Below are 13,489 nucleotides of genomic sequence, written 5' to 3'. Positions count from 1 at the left end.
TATTGTTCATGAGATTGCACTGCATAATTATTAACAATAGTTATATCTTACTATGCATGTCTGATCGATACCCGCTAAGTTCTTGAACTCACTTCGTTGATTTATTCCTATTTCAGGTTAAAGTCGCTTGGAGTATCCTGTCTGTCGGTCCTACGTCACATCCGAAGATTGTTTCCGGTTTCATTTATGTTTTATCTGGTTTATGTATTGGTGGATTTAGCATTGTATATTCTAGTTTTGGTTCTGGAGTGTTGCTACGTGGTATCGGGTATTATTTTGTTGTGTTGTGTAAGCCTAGCCAGCTAGCAGTCTTTGTTGTTTTGGTTTGTATGGGCTTTCTTTTGTTTTATTTTTCCGCTGTGTATTTTTAGTACAGCCGAATGAGCTGTTTAATATATATAACTACGTGGTTGCGATATTTTGTTCCAGTCGAGTAGGCTGAGTATATAACTATGTCGTTGTGTATATTCCAGCCGTGTGGGCTGATGTATTATTGTGGATGTATGTATAATTCAGATTGTCACATGTACAGGAGGGATGTTACCAGATTTTTGTCTGGCAGGGACTCCTCTAGGGAGTGACATGAGGTGTTGTGGAAGAGTACACTGGTAGACGAGAAGAACATGTGCAACATTCGAGGGATGAGAAGCTATGGAGGAAGCCTACACGAGAAGAAAATCGGAAGATGGGTCTGGGTGAGCCCAATTCCAAATGGACGAAATCACCCAAGAGAACGGAGCAGCGGAAGAGAAAATGGAGCTGCTGGAGGCTTCTCCGCCTCCATTTTTTAGCGTTCAACGAGTGTAATAGGCTTCTCCGCCTACACGAAGGAGATCTTTTCAGTGCTCTTTTCTATCTTACATTGACAACCACATATGTTGTAACCAAGTAACTCCTTAGTGTCTTTAATTTATTAGTTATTTAATTTCCTTTTTATAAAGTGTGCTACTAATCTAAGTTGGAAGAACGAACAAGGTTTACGTTGTTTTTAATAGGTAATTCACCTCCTCTTGTTAGCCGCACTTTTACGATTCCGCAAGTGCACGGATTCGTCGTCGGTAATATATAAGATTGTCGAACCACAGGGACTGTTGATTATGTTAGGACCAAAAGTAGCTAGAGGGGGGGTGAATAGCTCGTCGCATGCTCGTTGCTCGGCGTTGCTCGTTTCTTCTAAGATGTGCAGCGGAAAATACAGAAACAAATCACACAACGCTAACAAGGTTGGTTTACTTGGTATCCACCTCACAAGAGGTGACTAGTCCAAGGATCCACACCACGCACGCACCCTCCACTATGAAAACACTCCTTTTCGGTAACTACCGAGGGCGGAGAAGCCCTACAAGACTCTCAGTACAAGAAGAAAGGAAAGGGAAACAAAATACAAGCGCAAAGCTTACAATGAGTACAGAAAACCCTAACCCTAGCTTCTCTTCTTGCCTTTGATCCGCCTCTTGACTTGGAAAGCTTCCAAGATCCTTCAAGAACTGGCGATCTGATCTTTGAGATCTGAAGTGAATCTGCGAAGGGATGCCGCAGCCATCGCACGCCTGCAGCTTAAATCGACGCCAACGGTCGGAACCCGATCGATTCAAATGTTCCCAATCGATCGGGGAGGCTTTGGATCGATCCACGGATCGATCCAGAGCGCCTCTGTGCTCTAGGAAAAACGCCTGGATCGATCCAGCGCTTATCGCGCGAAGCAGCCGCGTCCCAATCGATCCACTGATCGATTGGGACATCTGGATCGATCCACGGATCGATCCAGAGGCTTTCTGTTCGCTGGGAAAAGCCTGGATCGATCCACTGATCGATCCAGCTCCTAGATCGATCCCCTGATCGATCTAGCACTTGGTTTTTGCCCAAAGCCAAGTTCCAAGACTCCCAAACCAACATCCGGTCATCCTTGACCTGTTGGTACATCATGCCTACCATCTGGTCACTCCCTTGACCTGCCAGGACTTCCCACCAAGTGTCCGGTCAATTCTTTGACCCACTTGAACTTTTCTCGTCATGCCAAGTATCTGGTCACTCCCTTGACCTACTTGGACTTTTCTATATTTCCTCGTGCCAAGTATCCAGTCAATCCTTTGACATACTTGGACTTCCCAACACCAGATGTCCGATCATCCTTGATCCATCTGCCTAGCTTCACTCACTAGGTCTTTCACCTGGCTTCACTCACCAGGGTTTTCCATCTGCCTAGCTTCACTCACTAGGTCTTTCACCTGGCTTCACTCACCAGGATTTTCCTTTTGCCTAACATCCCAGTTAGGACTTCCCAGTCAAGTATTCGGTCAACCTTGACCTACTTGACTCTTCTTCAATTAACATCTTATTGTCAAACATCTAAACTCAAACCAAGACTCAGCTTGGTCAACCAGGTCAACCTTGACCTGAGGGATGTTGCACCAACAATCTCCCCCTTTTTGATGTTTGACAATACCACAATAACACTTACAATACCACATGTAAGTTAGGCTAATCCCATAGCCTCATTCTTCATGCCACTAGGTAATGAAAGCATAAGTTAAGCTCTTCATTCTCCCCCTAAGAGGGCAAACTCCCTCTTAGATAATGAAAGCCTAACTTACTCCCTTTCACTAGTCTTTTCATTCTCCCCCTATTGGCACACATCAAACTCCCCTGTAGGGCACACTCAACCCATCTTTAGGCACACATCAACCCATGCCTCAATTTCGGGTATACTTCAACAAATCCATTGTTGAAAGACTCTCCCCCTGAAGAGTTGCTCATCGTTGTTCACAACATCACTCGTTGTGATCAACACTCTAAAGAAGGTCCCATACCCTTCATTCATCCTTAACTTCTCCCTCATTGTAGACAAATACTCAACCCTGAGCATTTTCTAACCACGTGAGTTCCCACTTGAACCAATGAGGATATCCACTCCCCATTTCAAGTTCAAAAGCTCATACATGAGCATTTTCCTTAAAAGAAGGTTAACCACCTTCCAAGGTTCATGAAAAGATAATTTTTCATGTCTTTAAAGAGTCCCTCCCCCTAAAGACATGGTGGTAACTTCTGTCATTGCACCAACAATGACTTGGAATCCCTAAGCCTTTAGGAAACCCAAATTTAGAAGTTTTGAGGTTCAAATATTCAAAATTTGAAACAAACCTCAACCTAAACTTCAACTTAGCCTTCCTTAACCAATCCATCCTTGTTTTCACATGAAAACACCCGTTTTATGTATACAAATGTATTTTTAGGGGTTTGGAATGGTTACCTAGACTAAAATAGGTTTAGACTGCTGAAATCAGGCCTTCCCAGCCAAAATCAGCATCCTGGATCGATTGGAGTTGGGTTCCAATCGATTCAACCTATTTGAATCGATCCACTGATCGATTCAGGATGTGTGGATCGATCGGCTGATCGATCCAGCGAGCTTCTGTTCGCAAGAGTTGCCTTCTGAATCGATCCACGGATCGATTCAGAAACTCCAATCGATCCATGGATCGATCGGAGCTCTGATAGTTGCTGAAATTCCATTTCAGTCAACTTCAGAAACCCCTAGAAAATTCTACAAAAATCCAAAAATCATGAAATTTTGTGTAGACATTATTTAGGGCATACTTAATCATGGAAAAATAGTTTTCTATGAAAATACATCATATTTTCAAAGATTGACACAAACTTGAAAACTTGCAAAAACTTTAGTGTTTTCTTCAAGTTTGTGTCTAACTATTCAATGGTGATTACTATCAAAAGACAGCCTTCACCAAGGTTTTCCAAAAACATTTAAAACATTTTCAAAACCAATATCCCATCATGTTCCTTGGGCATAATGCACATGTCTTGTACATTAGCTTTCCCAATGATGGGAAAACACATAACTATGTGGTTTGATGAAACTTAAAACTCAAAAGAATGCACTAAATCAACATCTTGAGTTTTGTTCATCTTCCTAACATCTCACTTGTATCTAATGTACACTAAAACACGTACAAGTCACCTTATAGTCCTTGTGAGATGTGAGATTTTGGTTTTGCCCTAATCTAGGGATCATGCATATCTATCTAGGCATTCTAGAGATATTAGACATCCACCTAGGATGTCACTTGTCAATAATTGTTGTTAAATGCCATTTGTCCTTAATTACAAGGAAATAAACTAATGCATGATAATGTTATGGCATACATCAAAATAAAATAACTTTCAAAAGAAAGATTCCTATAACTACATGATGTATGAATGTCATGACATGGTATTTTTGGATTTTGCATAATAAAACATGAATGCAAAAATAGACATGATGTCATGGCATATGATGGGCAAACAATCATGGCAAGATTTAACATAAATAAAGTATTCCTAGATTAACTATCTAAGTATCCTTAAAATCTTAGCTAAACTTACAACTTAAACCTAGATTGCCCTAAAGTGCTTCAAGAAAATGCCAAAGCCTAAATTGGCATTTCTAATTCCCTTGATTAATGTATGCCAATTGAAAGTAAGCATATCCTCAAATGTTGGCATATTTCATTTTTCCACAAGAGTAGCACTTTTAAATTAAGGCCCGGATTGGCTTAAATTTCCTAAGAACATACCAAAATCCCAACTTGGTAGTTCTTATGAATTTCCCAATATGTGCCATTTAAGACTAAAATCAATTCTTCCACCATTAGGCACATTTTACTCTTTCAAGGAGTAAATAATAATTCCATTTCATTTTCAAAGGTTAACAAAAACCTTGAAAATGCTCCTTGAGTGTCAATTTCCTCAAAGTTGGGTTAACTACCCTTCTAATCGGAGTTGACACTCTCTAACCCATTTATGGGGTAGAGAAAATGCTCCTAGGAACCCAACACCTATTGGTGCTCCTTGGATGCTCTAGGTACTCACTAGGGATAACTTCCCTAGATACCTTCCTAGTGACCTTGTTTGGCTTCTTGGAGACCTTGGTCACACTTTCTAGGTCAACTCTAGGGATAGCCTCCCTTGTGACCTTGTTTGTGACTTTCTTAGACTTCTTAGAAGCCTTAGTCACATTTATTGCAAAAATACTCTTAGGGATGACTTCCCTAGTATTTTTGGCTTGACCACTAGACCTAGGGTTTGTTCCATAACTATATGGAACTCTATGGTAAGAGGGCACATCCTTCTTAGCCTTTGGTTTGTATCCCAAACCTCTATGGCCATTGGATGGCTTTTGTACCCCTAAACCTAGGTTATGCTCTTTTTGCCCTAATAGGATATTTTCCATCCTTTTTAGGGTCTTTTCCATTTTATCAAGTCTTGACCTCAAGACTTGATTTTCCATCACTAAGTCCTTAGTTTTTGTTTTTCCATTAAGTTCATGAGCATTTTTGTTTCTAGGCTTGTAGCTATAATCCTTAGAGTTCTTGCCTAGACTTTTACCTACATTCCTAGCCTTAGGTGTAGTAGTTTTGGCATGTAGGGCCACATGCTTTTCCTTAAAGCCCTCATGCTTCCTATTCTTATGGTAAATCGCATTAAAATGATAAAAGTTAGAACTATCATGCTTTTTACCATAATGTAAAGGGGTAGGCTCAATAAATGTTACCTTCTTCTTTACCTTGGAGGCTCCCCCTTGACTAATGCCTCCTTGAGCCTTGACCATCTTCTTCCCCTTGGGGCATTAACTTCGGTAATGCCCTTTTTGGTTGCAAGAAAAGCACACAATGTGCTCCTTGCTCCTTTTTGTTCCGGGGATGGTCTCCTTGGGCTTCACCTTGCCTCTTTGTGCCACTTGGCCCTTCTTCTTGGCCAATTTAGGGCACTTGCTCTTGTAGTGCCCATGTTCCCTACACTCAAAGCATATAATATGATTTTTATTATTAATTGAATTATTTATACCTTTGCTTGTAGGGGTGGCATCTTTTCTTTTGGATCCGGAGGTAGAAGCTTCCTCTTGATCGGACCTTGATTCTCCTCCATTTGATTTTTCTTGACTTGTGGAGGTAGAATCTTCTTCCTCCTCTTCGTCTCTTGACCCGGATGTAGAAGCTTCTCCTTCTTCTTGATCCGGCGTCACCAAGGATTGCTCCCCCTCAATCCTAGAGGTGGAGGCTTCATCATCTTGAATATGAAACAAGGAGTATGCTCCCTCCTTGTTCCCTTCGTTGCATTCCCTTGAGGATGAAGCTTCTAGGATTTCCTCTTCTTCGAAGGTTGAGCATCTCTCAACCTCGGAGTCCTCCTCTTGGTCTTGCTCCAAAGAGTCACCCTCTCTGGATTCTTCATGATCTTGTACAGTGGAGGGGATCTCTTCATGAAGCTTGTCCAATTTGCTCCATAATTCCTTTGCATCTTCAAATTCTCCAATTTTGCAAAGGATGGTGCTTGGCAATAAATTGACCAAAAGCTTGGTCACTTTGTCATTGGCCTCGCACCTTTGGACTTGCTCTTGGCTCCACTTGCTCCTCTTGAGAACTTTGCCCTTTGAATTTCTTGGAGCCTTGAAGCCTTCCATTAGAGCAAACCATTGCTCTATCTCCATCATAAGAAAATTTTCGATTCTTGATTTCCAAGAATCGAAGCTTGTGGATGTGTACGGTGGAGCCACCCTTGTGTCAAATCCAAGTCCATCTTGGAATTGCATCTTGAAGTTGAGCTTGATAAAGTCTTGAACTTGAAGAATTTGCTCCAACTTCTTCACCCTCTAGCTTTTCTTGTTATGCTTGACCCTTCCGGCGATGATTCCGGTGAAGAGCGGCTTTGCTCAAAAGTAGCTAGAGGGGTGAATAGCTCGTCGCGTGCTCGTTGCTCGGCGTTGCTCTGCTCGTTTCTTCTAAGATGTGCAGCGGAAAATACAGAAACAAATCACACAACGCTAACAAGGTTGGTTTACTTGGTATCCACCTCACAAGAGGTGACTAGTCCAAGGATCCACACCACGCACGCACCCTCCACTATGAAAACACTCCTTTTCGGTAACTACCGAGGGCGGAGAAGCCCTACAAGACTCTCAGTACAAGAAGAAAGGAAAGGGAAACAAAATACAAGCGCAAAGCTTACAATGAGTACAGAAAACCCTAACCCTAGCTTCTCTTCTTGCCTTTGATCCGCCTCTTGACTTGGAAAGCTTCCAAGATCCTTCAAGAACTGGCGATCTGATCATTGAGAGCGCTGTGGAGGAGTTGGCGAGAGATCTGAAGTGAATCTGCAAAGGGATGCCGCAGCCATCGCACACCTGCAGCTTAAATCGACGCCAACGATCGGAACCCGATCGATTCAAATGTTCCCAATCGATCGGGGAGGCTTTGGATCGATCCACGGATCGATCCGCCCCTCTAGCTCTAGAAACGCCGATCGATCCACGGATCGATCCCGCGCTTATGAAGCGGCAGTGTCCCAATCGATCCACCGATCGATTGGGACATCTGATCGATCCACGGATCGATCCGAGGCTTTCATTGGAAAGTCGGATCGATCCACCGATCGATCAGACTCCGGATCGATCCTGATCGACAGACTTGGTTTTTGCCCAAAGCCAAGTTCCAAGACTCCCAAACCAACATCCGGTCATCCTTGACCTGTTGGTACATCATGCCTACCATCTGGTCACTCCCTTGACCTGCCAGGACTTCCCACCAAGTGTCCGGTCAATTCTTTGACCCACTTGAACTTTTCTCGTCATGCCAAGTATCTGGTCACTCCCTTGACCTACTTGGACTTTTCTATATTTCCTCGTGCCAAGTATCCAGTCAATCCTTTGACCTACTTGGACTTCCCAACACCAGATGTCCGATCATCCTTGATCCATCTGGATTTTCCCTTGCCTGGCTTCACTCACCAGGACTTTCACCTAGCTTCACTCACTAGGGTTTTCCATCTGCCTAGCTTCACTCACTAGGTCTTTCACCTGGCTTCACTCATCAGGGTTTTCCATCTGCCTAGCTTCACTCACTAGGTCTTTCACCTGGCTTCACTCACCAGGGTTTTCCATCTGCCTAGCTTCACTCACTAGGTCTTTCACCTAGCTTCACTCACCAGGGTTTTCCATCTGCCTAGCTTCACTCACTAGGTCTTTCACCTGGCTTCACTCACCAGGGTTTTCCATCTGCCTAGCTTCACTCACTAGGTCTTTCACCTGGCTTCACTCACCAGGGTTTTCCATCTGCCTAGCTTCACTCACTAGGTCTTTCACCTGGCTTCACTCACCAGGATTTTCCTTTTGCCTAACATCCCAGTTAGGACTTCCCAGTCAAGTATTCGGTCAACCTTGACCTACTTGACTCTTCTTCAATTAACATCTTATTGTCAAACATCTAAACTCAAACCAAGACTCAGCTTGGTCAACCAGGTCAACCTTGACCTGAGGGATGTTGCACCAACAGATTAAGCACTAGAGATGTCGTAAAGTAAGTTATCTAGACGGTTGAAAGTTGGCTTTGGTGCTTGCAAACTAACGAGAGTGATTGAAGAGAGAAAGAGAAGGATGAGAGAATCGATCTTGGAGGGAATTGAGCTTTGGGAAATGGATTCTAGGATTTCGATTTCGTTGTGGTGGAACCTGATGTATCATGTTCTATCTTTTCCTCATTGTCAATCGACATGCACTGGCCGGAAGTTAAAGCTGCTATCCTTAAGCACTAAACAGAGAAGATCCCTGTGAAATCCTATTACGGTTAACCCCTGTCACTAGGGCACCTCGGTATATCACAAGAATGCAAATCCAATCGATGTCATGAAGGATAGAGATAAGGGTTTAGTTCGGTCTCTTACTTCCTTATGGAGAAGTTGCCTCTCCTTTCAAGGGAGTATCTTAGATGTCCGTGAACGGGTTACCTCTGTAATTAGGGCCCCTCGGGTATACGATCTAAGATCCTCTCTTTATGAAATTAGCAATTCCTACACAATCGATCAATATGACGAGATAATCTCAGCAAGTCTCATGCATATCAAATAGAAACAAAGCAAGCAAAATCATCCAATAAGTAAAGGCATAAACATGAGTCTTACATCAAACCCTATCCAAAACTACTCCCTATATCCACAGAAAAGGAGATCTACTCCATTGTGAAGGAAGAACAACCCCAAAACATAAAGTAAAGCATACTTACAACCCTTGATGTGAGAAGAAGGGGAAGAAGAGATGCTTGTCGAGGTTTCCAATATCTTGGGGATGCCTCCTTGCTATGGAGATGGACGGAACGTCAGGGGACGGCGGTGAATGAAGCTCTAGGGTTTCCCTCGAAGGGGAGAACCCTTTCCCAATGAGAGGGACGAAGTCCCGAACCAAAGATCCTCCTAAGAATAGGGTTCTTGACCCTTTCATAGGTTAGGGCATGGGCACTGCACGACCCATGCCACGGCCGTGCGAGATCCGCACGACCAACACTTTCCTCCCTTCGGGGTGAGTGGCACGGTCGTGCGAGATCGCATGGTCGTGTCTTCCTTCTACTCTAGCCGTGCTGCACGGTCGTGCCATCCTTTGCCTCTGGCCACTCCGCACGGTCGTGCAAATGGCACGGACGTGTCTCTTTTCTGCTCTGGTTACATCGTACGGTCGTGCGAATTGACACGGCCTGCCTTCCTTCTGCACTAGTTACATTGCACGGCCGTGCGAATTGACACGGTCGTGCCTTCCTTCTGCTCTGGTCATGCAGAATTGTATCAAGGTCGTGTAGATCATTTTAGCACATCTTAATGTGGTATTTCTGAGTTAAGGTCTTCATCAAAGATGTAGATCTTGAAGTTATCCACAATTCAGTATAAAGAACATCCCAAAACTCCAACTGAGCAGAAAGTTATGGTCATGTTGGTTTTAGTCTGCAGTGCAGAAATTTCACACGGCCTCGACACGACACCTTGGAAGCTCTAGACTCCACTTAAGCTTTGTTTCTACTCCAAATCATGTCCTATCAACAAGAAAACACACAAAGAGTAGATCTCCGAACAAAAGAGTATTTATGTTGAATATATGCTAAGAGAGGTGAACATGTACAGAATATACGTGAATAAAGTAAGTGAATGTGCGTCAAAACATGTATAAATGATCATAAGATCTATGCACATCACACCCCCAGACTTGAACCTTTGCTTGTCCTCAAGCAAAACTCGTAATCTAAATTTATGTGTGTAGATGACATATAATAATCCCTAATGAATCAATATAAACCTATCATATAGTTTCATCGATGAGCATGATACAAAAACTATTCAAGTGTGGCCTAAGTAGAAGTTCTCCGTGCTCAGTGTAATAAATTGCCTAACTTTTTCAAGTATCAATCTCTAAGCCTAGTCAATTTTTCATTTAACCATGTTCCTCATACTTCCGGCGATAGGCACTTACCTGCTACACGCAAGGTTCGTTCCACTCAAAAATGCTATGCATCGTCTACACAAGGTCTCGAAGGAATACTCAGTATCAAGAGAAACATAGCATTCATTTCCCCAATAACCTAACTAGGTCTCAAAGGGGTGAATTTCTAGTTTCCACTCACGATAACTATGTTTTATCCCTTATGTTTTTTCTTCTTTCTCTTTTTTTTTTATTGTTTGCAAAGTATCAAACTTGAGCAACTTTCATCATTTTATTTTATTTTTATTTATTTATTTGGGGGGGGGGATTAATTTTTCCAAATGAGCTTACATGATCTGAGTTTATCCAGTAACCATTATGTAGTTAAGAGGTCACCATAGAAGCAAGAGTACTAGTCCGGTTCTATGAATCATTACTATTTTCAAAAATATCTTCCATCAAAGTCAAGCATAATGTGAAGAGATCTTAAAACTAGGCCAACATTCAAATTCTTCTAGTAATAACAATGCTCACTTCATGCTACTGGATAAGAAAATAAAGATCAATAGGCATACTAGCATACCAAATCACACAACATAAATATCTAGATGAAGCGTACTAGTATTTTGCATTAAGGAACAAACAATCATGATGTGATAAATGATGCAACTAGGAAAAATTTATTATGCAAAAGAAATAAGCAAAAACTAAACTAAACCAAATGCATTTAATGCATCCCCCAGACTTAAACTTTTCATTGTCCCAATGAAAACTAAAAATAATGTGGAGGAGATTAAAAGTAAGAGAAGTTACCAAATGATGTGTGTCAAATGCCCATGTCATTAACTTCTCCATCATGTAATTACACTCCTCCTAATCTTTGAGTCCTATAAAAGAAAATTGACAACAAAAATTAAGTAGAGGATACATGCTTATTATGAGGAAAGAAATGAAATTAGAAAGGAACTAAAAATATGAATGAAAACACAATTGAACTTGGGTTGCCTCCCAAGAAGCGCTTGTTTAAGGTCATTAGCTCGACCACCTCATTAAATTCATCGAAATCTCGCTCTTGGAGGGGTAAGATATTTCATCACCCTCTTACCAAGGGCTCTTATTATGGAGGGAGCTTTCATCAAAAAGTGAAGAATCGCTCTCTCCATCTTCGTCTTCTTGGAAATTCTTTCAGGAGGTCGAAGACGGTTCAAATCGAGCTTTCAATTATAGGCCCCATGAAAATCTGCACACCCAAAAGAAAAACATACCTCTCCCAAGCATGCTATATTAGATAGAACTAGAACCTTATTAAGATGAACTGAGTATGTATCATAAATTGAATCACATCCAACAAAATCTACTATTGGTACATTTATGAAATTTTCCAAAAGATCACAAAGGATACTAACCTTGCTTTGTTGAGAGATACCTGAAAGTTCTAAACATGTGGATGTGACTTCTGGATCTTGTATTGGCTCTAGCTCTAGCTCAAGCAATGGTGCCTCTAAAAGTGGTGATTCTTGGGGCTTTGCTTCTATTGCACAAGCCCCTACACATTAGTCCACAATATATTTAATTCTTGCAACTCTCATAATCTCAGAAGGTTGTGTGGATAAAGGAGGTGATTCTTGAGATGTTGCTTCCACAACACAGCTCCCTACACTTCCTTTCATAACATCATCATCAACACAAGCATCAAAAAATAAACCAACATCAATATCCTCAGTGGGAGAATCATCTATAGGAGGATCACTAACTTCATTTTCAGTTTTAAGTTGATCTACCACATCACATTCATCGTCTAAAAATTCAATTTCATCATAACACCTTGTAAACTCAGAAGGTAGATCTGAAAACTTGTTATCCACTGCATTATCATCACAATCCTCATCTAAAGAGTCCTCATCTTCATATACATCCAGAAATCTATACTCAACCATATTAGTGTCACAAAATTTACCAAAGTCTTTGTCTTCATTGACCCTCACTAACCTTTGTGGAAAAGGAACCTTTAGTGAAGGTCTTGGGAAAGGTACTTCCTTTTTCCCATATTCCCTTTGAGCTTGCGGAGGAGGTCCAACTTGCTTATCTAGTGTAGGTGTGATCAATTGTTGAGGGAAAGGTACTTGTGGCCTTTGGGAACTTCCTGGAGTAATGAAACTAAGTTCTTGAGCTCTTCTATTATTCTTCTCCTCAATTCTAAACAAATCCTTCTTCAGTAATTCTTCATGATTCTTGCCACTTCTCAACTTAAAATTATTATCATTTACACTAGATCTAGTCTGTGTAGAAGGAAGGTCTTCCTTGAACCATTTTGAAACTATGTTATTAATCTTTTCCCCTAAATGTTTGAACTCCTCATTCTGTGACTTGTGAATTTCAACATTCTTGGGTGGTTGAACTGCATTTTGTTTGGCAGACTCTCTTGTATATATGGCTTCTACTTCTTGAATTTCTAAGGGAGATTCCATCCAACTTTTGCTTGACCATTCATGGAAGTTTAATGCTACTTGATCAATCAATGTATATGCTTCGTCTACACTCTTGTCCATAAAAGAACCTCCAGCTGATGAATCTAACAAACACTTATCTGAGAAAGAAATTTTCCTATAGAATATGTGCACGGTCAACCATTTTTCCAAACTATGATGAGGCCACTATCTTTGTAGACTCTTGAATCTGTCCCATGTTTCAAATAATGATTCTCCATATGCCTAAGCAAAATTTGTGATGCAATTTCTCATATAAATTGTTCTACTTGGAGGGAAAAAATGATCTAGAAATTGCTTCTCCAATTGTTTCCAACTTGTGATGCTTTGAGGACGGAGGGAATATAACCAAGTTCTTGCTTTATCCTTGATACTGAAAGGAAATGCTATCAATCGAACTGCATTTGCTGACACTCCTTCACAATTCATCATATCACAAAGTTCTAGAAATGTCTCAAGGTGTAGATAAGGACTTTCTGATACTTCTCCTCCAAATTTGTGACCTTGTATTATGAAAATTAACTCCGGGTCTAGTTGGAAACTTTCTGTTTCAATATGATATTGGATCGAGATGCGCTAGAGGGGGAGTGAATAACGTTCGTGGCTTTCACGCATTTCGGATTCATAAAACTATCGAGTTAAAGAAGCGGAAATAAAAGACAACAAAAGTGAACACAAGTATTTACTTAGTTCGGAGCCTAGGGTGACTCCTACTCCAAGGCCTGCGATCATTGATCGTTTTCTATGGGCAACAACTATATCACGCAAAGAG

At 41.4% G+C, this 13,489-nt stretch overlaps 1 non-coding gene across 1 annotated transcript; it reads left to right on the top strand.

The window, feature by feature from the left end:
• The first annotated feature begins 12,868 nt into the window (after positions 1 to 12,868).
• LOC121993353 lies at positions 12,869 to 12,974 on the top strand. The gene has a single exon (XR_006115213.1). It is a non-coding gene; the product is annotated as a small nucleolar RNA R71 (small nucleolar RNA).
• The last annotated feature ends 515 nt before the right edge of the window (positions 12,975 to 13,489 follow it).

Source organism: Zingiber officinale, chromosome 6B (assembly GCF_018446385.1).
Source record: "Zingiber officinale cultivar Zhangliang chromosome 6B, Zo_v1.1, whole genome shotgun sequence".
Taxonomy (NCBI): domain Eukaryota; kingdom Viridiplantae; phylum Streptophyta; class Magnoliopsida; order Zingiberales; family Zingiberaceae; genus Zingiber; species Zingiber officinale.
Note: the sequence above shows the minus strand (reverse complement) of the source record. Positions and strands in the feature narration are given on the sequence as shown.